Source organism: Morone saxatilis, unplaced genomic scaffold (assembly GCF_004916995.1).
Source record: "Morone saxatilis isolate NCDOM2014 unplaced genomic scaffold, NCSU_SB_2.0 Contig9, whole genome shotgun sequence".
NCBI classification, from domain to species: domain Eukaryota; kingdom Metazoa; phylum Chordata; class Actinopteri; family Moronidae; genus Morone; species Morone saxatilis.
Genome location: NW_023340268.1, coordinates 3,410,935 through 3,418,713, shown reverse-complemented (window position 1 = coordinate 3,418,713; position 7,779 = coordinate 3,410,935). Strand labels below are relative to the sequence as shown.

Genomic DNA, 7,779 nt, shown 5'->3' with positions numbered 1-7,779 from the left:
ATTACTACTATTACTATTACTACTACTACTTGTAAGACTATATTAATTACTGCTGCTACTAGTACAAATACTATTACTACTGCTACTACTACCACTAACACTGCAACTTTTACTACAACTACTGGTCACATTAGTCTTTCTTCTATAGGTACCACTAACACTGCATTACTACTACTGCTCCTACTATCACTTGTAACACAGTTCTTAGTGTACTTGTAGTGTTTGTATGACTGCTGATAATTCTACTCCTACTACTACAACTGGATGCATTTGGCTGCAGTATCAGGAGTAACTCCTGCTGCTTCTCTTCCATAGTCATGATCTGGTCCTTGTGACTTAAAACCATTAAAGGTTGAACATATGTCAGTCAGCACACCTGTTCCTTCATCCTGATGTGTTAGCAGTACGAGAATGCGCTCCAGCACTGTGGCAGTACTGTGTTAGTCCTGCAGCCGCGAGGTGGACCAACCAAGTTTTAACATGTCGCTCATTCTCTGTCTCCCTCCTGACATCCACAGGTCTGAACTGGCTCAGGTATTTGCGAGTGTGTGTGTGTGTGTGTGTGAGAGAGAGGAATGCAGCATGTATGAGCAGAGTCTGAACACAAAGTGATTCAACTATCAGACAATATGAAGAAATATTAAACCAGCTTGAACCTTCCCAAACACAAATTTTAACTGATCGTACTTTATTGTAGGAGCTGCTTCTTTAATACTCAACAGTGCTGAACTGCAAGCCCCAGAATGTATTGCAGTGACAGCGGGCTGTGGGTGTGGCTGGCAGCTGTGGGTGGATGCTCAGCACCTCTGGGTCAAATTATGTTGACATTTATTGTTGTAACAAACAACTACTAAGACATAAATCCAACACAGATCGACTGAGATGGACAGAAAACAAACACAGAGAGACAGAAAATAAACACAGAGAGACAGAAAGCGGCTGAAAATACTAAGTGAAAGGCAGTTACACAGCAGGGCCTGTGTGTCGGTGTATGCAGCAGCAGCAGCAGCGTGCAGTTGTGTCGACATGAACTGAAACAGGTCAGGAGGAAGTGGTTTGCGTGTGGAAACGAACACGGCAGCTCTCTGCTCACAGTCCAACAGTTTGAGCTCAGTTTCTCACTGCTGCCGTTCTCTGTTCGGTTGTTCTGGATCTGACTGTGCAGAGCTCCTGTGTCGCTGTCACAACCTTATTGACCTTTACTCCTGTTCGTCTGCGATTATAATTTATCTAGAGTTCAGTGTGTCTGAGAGAATTACAGACTTAACTGAGCATCTGCTAAACCCCTCCCCCTGACAGTGAATGTCCAATCATATCTTAACAACAGCAAAGGTCAGAGTGCGTCAGATAACTCTGTATTTAGGGTTTGTACGGTCGGCTCTTTTTTAGTCTTTCAAAAACCAAAAACACAATAAAAGTCTGCATGAAGCAGGAAGCAGAGAGGTGTTAGCTTCCTCATATAAACGTATTTCCTGTAAAAATAGGCAGTTAGGGAGGGACTTGTCACAGTAGCCAATAGTACTGAATGTGTGTTACGTCCCCCCAGTCTATAGCGGTCCTATTAGCTGACAGTCAATCCCCTCAGTACCGCTTTCATCACGCTGTCCTCGGGGGTTGCGTCCGCAGCGAGGCTGCTGAGCCCCGCTCGGTTGCACACTAACGGTAGCTACATTAGCAGTTAGTCAATTCAATTCAGTTCAATTCAACTTTATTTGGATAGCACCAAATCATTACAGATGTTATCTCAGGACACTTTTCTAATAAAGCAGGTCAAGCAGCGATATGATCTGGTTTCCCCCAAATCACTGATAAAGTTGTGTTTTACAAGTGTGTTAAAGTGTTTGTTTATCTGCTCTGATGTTAGTTGCTAATGTTACTAGCTTGCTTCTACAGTGGAATGCAAACATTACCTCCAAAGGTAAGGAGCTAATTAGCTGAATTACCGGTAGCTAACTATATAAGCTTGTGGGGTTATGGGTTGTGTAGGAAGAGTAAAGGCTTGCACAGACAGTCGACTAGAAACAGTCAGCACTGAGGACATTACTGCACTGTGAGGACATTACTGCACTGTGCACTGTGAGGACATTACTGCATGTGAGGACATTATGCCTGTTGGTTGAGGCATTACTTGCACTGTGCCTGTGGAGACATTATGCACTGTGAGGAATTACTGTATTTTACTGTAGGTACCGCATGTTGAGGATGAGGACTTTATGAATGGTGAGGACATTATGCACTGTGCACTGTGAGACATTTGTGTGACTGTAAGGACATGCTGCACTGTGAGGACATTATTGACTGGCACTGTGGACATTGCTGTACTGTAAGGACATTACGTACTGTGAGGACGATTACTGCATGTGAGGACTACTGCACTGTTGACTGTGAGGAATTTTGGTCTTCATATTTTTTTTTAGAATCCTGTTTGAAAGGGTCAGTGACTTTGATGGGTGCTGAACTACATCTATATGACTCGTTTCTGATCACTTCCTTATTTTTCACTTCCGGTTGAGAGAGAGAGAGAGAGGGAGGGGGTGGAGAGACACAGGGTGACAGTGAGAAAGGCAGGAAGCTGCCTTCAAGCTGGGAGTGGTCGGATGTATAAAAGACAACCCGTCTTCCTTCTTTCTGCATTTGACTTCTCTCTTCCCCCTCTTCCTCATACCTGAGACTATACCTGCACAGGTAAGCTGACGTGGTCTCTCTCTCTCACACACAGGGCCTCTCTGAGTTATTGGGGATTGATTTGGGGATTGATCGGGCTCTTTCTGCTCATGTGTTTGATTCTTCTGACACATTTAGTGGTTGTCAGTCATTGTGTGTGTATGTGTTACTGATCAGTGTGTGCGTGTTATTGGTTATTGATCAGGATGTCGTGGGACTCATACATTCAAAACCTAAAGACCGCTGATATAAGCGGGAACATCCCGGTCATGGAGGCAGCCATCTGCGGGATAAAGGCTGGACAGGAGAGTGTGTGGGCCAGTACGCCTGGCCTGGCCGGCATTACGGTAAGCACACACACACACACACACACACACTGTGTTTTGGATCACATGTTTGTCAGCTCAAAGGTTTTACACTGTAAAAATCTGTGTGTCAGTTTCCAGAAAGAGACACTTCCTCCTTCAATAAACCACATATGTGCAGTTCTGGTACTAATGTAACTCGGTACTATAGTACTCTGTGCTCCAGAGTATCAGGAGTAAACGTACACAGTATTTAAAGCTGCGTCAAGCCTAAAATGTGTTTTGGGTTTTAAGCAGACTACACTAACTTTAACACTAACTAATATTAAGAAATGAGCCTTTCTTGTGTCAGCGACAGGTGACATCAGCCTGAGAGCTGTGGCCTGATTGGCTGATTGTCACTCATTTTAAGGAGATCTTTATTAGCTTTTTACAACAGGTTAAAATGGATGTTTTTTGCTTCAGGTTTTCTCTTCTTCTTGGGGTTTGGGCGTGTTCAGTTTCTGGCTTGGCGGGTTCCCGCTCTGTCAGCGCAGGCGGACGGAGCTGCTACTGCATGCAGGAAAAGAAATTGTGCAGCTTCTCTGTAAAAAGTCACTTTTGTTAAAACAGGTGACAGAAATGTTGAAACACGTTGAAAGGTCTCACCTCATTGGCTGATTTATTTGCCTTTAGTAATCTTTACCATAAGATAGTGAGATAGTGGAGGAAGGTCTAAGTTATTTTTAATATTTAAAATAACTGACAGAAGGAACAACAATGTGTATTTTGGTATTTTATATGTATTTTTGATTCATGTTCTCATTGACATGTGCGACATGATTTCTTGGGTTTAAGTTAAAACAAGTAGAAGCTGACGAGCTGTGGTGGTCCTTTCTTGCAGTATGATAGTTCTTTAATTGACGAGAAGCAGAAATTAGATTTTTTAAATGATTTTCACTCGTTTCTGGGGGTCAGACTGAGCAACGGGAACGTAACGGTCCCGTTCGAAGTGCAGAATAATTATGCTCTGCGTGCGTCGCTTCCGGGTGTCTCTGTGGGGTTTTTTGGGGCCGCAGGCTGAGCGTTGGTTTAACTACCTTATAAGGACACGATGTCGAAAAAGACCGGCGAATACAGGAAGCAGAGACGATCACTTCTTGTTTCTCTCTCTCACACACACATACACACACACACAGATCTATATCAGCAACCAGTGCGGAGGGAGCTACTTTTCTTTTTGACAGAGGGCTAATGGGACTTCTGTCTCGTCAGGACAATTACCCACCTGTTGGATCTCTTTTTCACGCACACAAACACACACATGTCCCCACCCTGCAATAAAACCCTTATATTATTCTGTCACCTTCCCAACCTCAATAGTGCACTGTGGCACCAAAGTTATCATAGCCTATCACAGCCCTGGCACTTATTTCATTGAATGTCCGTGTGTGTGTGTGTGCATGGTGTATATGACCTCCCATCTGACACACACAATCACTGCACACACATCTATATTTGAACGCTGGATTCTGCAAACACAATGATTTCTTGTAAAGAAAATTTCTCTCTCTTAATGCGAGCTGTCAGTCGGACAGCGACCTTGGGAGAGAGGGAGAGAGGGTGAGGGTGAGTGAGAGCTTTAATGCAATTCAGAGTTGATATAGTGAGACTGTCCTCCACTGTGCCGCATAATAGGCTATAGTGCTTTCCATTTAAATCAAGGCTTCAGTTTATTTGAATTAAAGCAAATCCAATCAGAGGCAGACTGTGGGGAAATCACCTCTGTGTATAGATTGGAGACACACACATGTACACACATGTACACACACACACAGAAAAATACCAAATCAAAGTGAGTACATGACAATGTTTCAGTCCAAAGACTCCATTGAGGGCAAGTGTCTTTTGTGCTTCATGCTCAAGTGGTGTGCATTCATGTTCATATATGAGTAATTTGCATAACCAAACATTGAACGAATCTGCAAAATGTTCACTGTCAAGTATTTTCATTTGTTTTCTCCTCCAATATCTGCTCCTGGGAGCTGAAGATGAAGTTTATGGATATTGTAGAATTTGTTGTTTATTTCAAATCCAAGACAACATCACAGCTAACAGAATGCCTTTAAGTTAAATATATAAAAAAGAACAACCAGCTAAAGGTGGCTTCCTCATTCCAGCCAAGTATTTTTCAGCCACTATGGGTGAAATATTGCCTAAAAATTGCAATATATGTCCTATATGGCTACCATGCATATTATTTACATACAAATGTTCGACTGATAAGTGCAGACAGATTCCCCAGGTCTCCAGTGTCCTGCACTTTGTGTGACGTCTATGCAGTACATCACTGTCACTGGACTGGAAATGTTAAGAGCAAACATAATCCATGCATATTTTCTATTTCCTCCAAAACAAATTTGTAATTTTAAACGTATTTTGCAGCAGGAATTGGTTTGTGTCTGTAGTTTTATCTTTTGTCTGTTTGTGTTTTGCTCTCCACCCTAGAAGAAAGACTCACTCTGACTTTTTTTCTTTTTCTTTTCTTCTCCAGAGCTTCTAAATTCTAAATGAGATATTTCCAATTTGAAAGAAGAATGTGTCTCCTAACATTAGGTAGTTATTGGTGGCATGAGCAAGAAAAACTCTTTGGGTTATGTTTTTAAAACTGTGAGTCACACAAAGACCTTTTCATTCAGGAGTGACACAGAGCATTTAAAAGGAGCTGACCCCCTTTAAAAAGTGATTGATGGTATGAATATAAATCACGTAAGATGCTTTTTAGTCTCTGAGTCTTTGTAAAAAACCTGCCGATAACCTTGAGGATTCAATCGTCTGTTTTTCAAATATAGAATTTATGGGAGCACCATTTTTAAAAAATGGACATAGTGTTTTGGCTGTAATGGCTCACGAAAAGACACATGAAGAATTCATGCCAACTATAATTAAGCTGCACAGTCCATGTCTGAGCCCTTGCATGAAAAATTCTCACAGAAGCCGTTAAAAGCACTTGGCCAATGACCCGGAGCCCAATCAGATGTTTTTGTGAGAGGAGGAGATGCTCAATTTGCATGTTAATTTTCAAACTGGCACTTAGTCAATCAGACGTGTTTTATTTTTTAAATTAACTTTCAGCAGTAATATTTCTGCCGCTGTCTCTCAGCTGTGCGCTCTGCTGGAAGAGTGCTGCGTCTGATGTTTTCCCCTCACATGTTGCATAGATTGTATGTGTTACCCCCGACATGAACAACTAAAAGATCCACAGAGTCACACTTGGTAATGTGGGTCAAGGTTTCTGTTTCATTTTTCTTCGATTAGACTTTGAAAGTGTTGCCATTCTAATAAATAAATCTAATAAGAACATATTTAATATTGTCTTACATGCATTTGGCAGAAGCTTCTGTCCAGACCGACTTGCATTTTTCCTCCCACACACATCAATTTAAGATTGAGCATCTTTCTCAAGGACACTTCCAACATATGGACAGGAGGAGCTGGGATTGAAACAACAATTCTACAATTAATACAGCAGTGTTAACATTATTGACATCAAAATATCATAAAAGATGGAAAGAAAAACAGTGAGGTAGCTGATCTAGTTTTCTAAAGACAAGTTAATAATTTTACCTCCAATCACGTTAAGCCTCATAACACCTTGACAAACCATGACCTTGATAAACCCATTCTTTCATTTTAGTCCCATTTTTCACTCCTCCCTCCCCTCTCCATCATCCATGCCACTTTATGTACCAACCTTCTACTCACACTTATTGCTCCTTTCATCCTCTTCAACACTCCCTCCTTCATTCAGTTCTTTTCTGGTATATCTGGAGTAAGTCAGACCACATACTAGTGCTGTCGTCTCATCTCTGTCCTAGCATGGGTCAGCTCTTTAGGAAGACAGCAATTTTATCACATTTGCTCCTCAGATTGGCACATCCTTGACCTTGGCTATTTCTTCTGTCTGCCTGAAACATTTAGTGTGTGCTACAGGTGTAAACTGATGTTGTGATGCTCTGTAATGCGACCGATATGTTTTGCATGTCAGTATCCTCCTTCTCTGATTCATACTTATATGTGCCAGGTGATCTAACCCACAACAACTAAATGCTACTTTCCACAGTTGTGGTCTTGAGTCAGACTTAAATCACAAAATTAAGACTTGATATGGCCTTCATTGCTATGAAATTAGACTTACTTTGGACTTGCCATAGCTTGAATATTTGATTATTTGGAATTCAAATGTAGGATTCTAATGGGGAGCATTCAGAGGCTTGAAAGACATCTTGACTTGTAAATTTTTTATGAAGACTTGTGACTTGACCTAACCAAAAAGGTAAAGTCCTCAACATAGACCTTTTACCCGCAATGCCTTGCAGCATGTTGAGTAAACACATCTTCAATCAGGGCCGACCCTAGTTGAAATAAAACCTCTAACCCTGTGCCTTGCTCCGTTCATCGATCTACAGCAGAGAACGAACCAGAGTCTGACTCAGTCAATGCTGCGAGCCTCTTTGTGCAATTCATTCCAGGAACTTCAGCAACTTTCAACTTTTTTTTATTATTTTCTGCCACTAGCTTATAGCTCATATGTTCAAAACACACACACACACACACACACACAGACACACACAGACGCACACACAGATATTAGTGAGAGCAGATGCCAGCCTACGGGCTCTTCATTGGGTTAGCCAGCGCAGTAAAGGTCACTACAAATTACAAGTGGTCAGCTTGCCTCTGTCTACAGCGATCAGAACAGTCGCACTGACTCTGTCAGCAAAGAATTACACCATTGACCTTTTTATGTTTACGTGTGTGTGTGTGTGTG

At 41.8% G+C, this 7,779-nt stretch overlaps 1 protein-coding gene across 2 annotated transcripts in view; it reads right to left on the bottom strand.

The window, feature by feature from the left end:
• The window catches only part of pvrl2l (PVR cell adhesion molecule related 2 like), a 260,306-nt gene that overhangs the window by 43,868 nt on the left and 208,659 nt on the right, over positions 1–7,779 (bottom strand). The window lies entirely within an intron of this gene.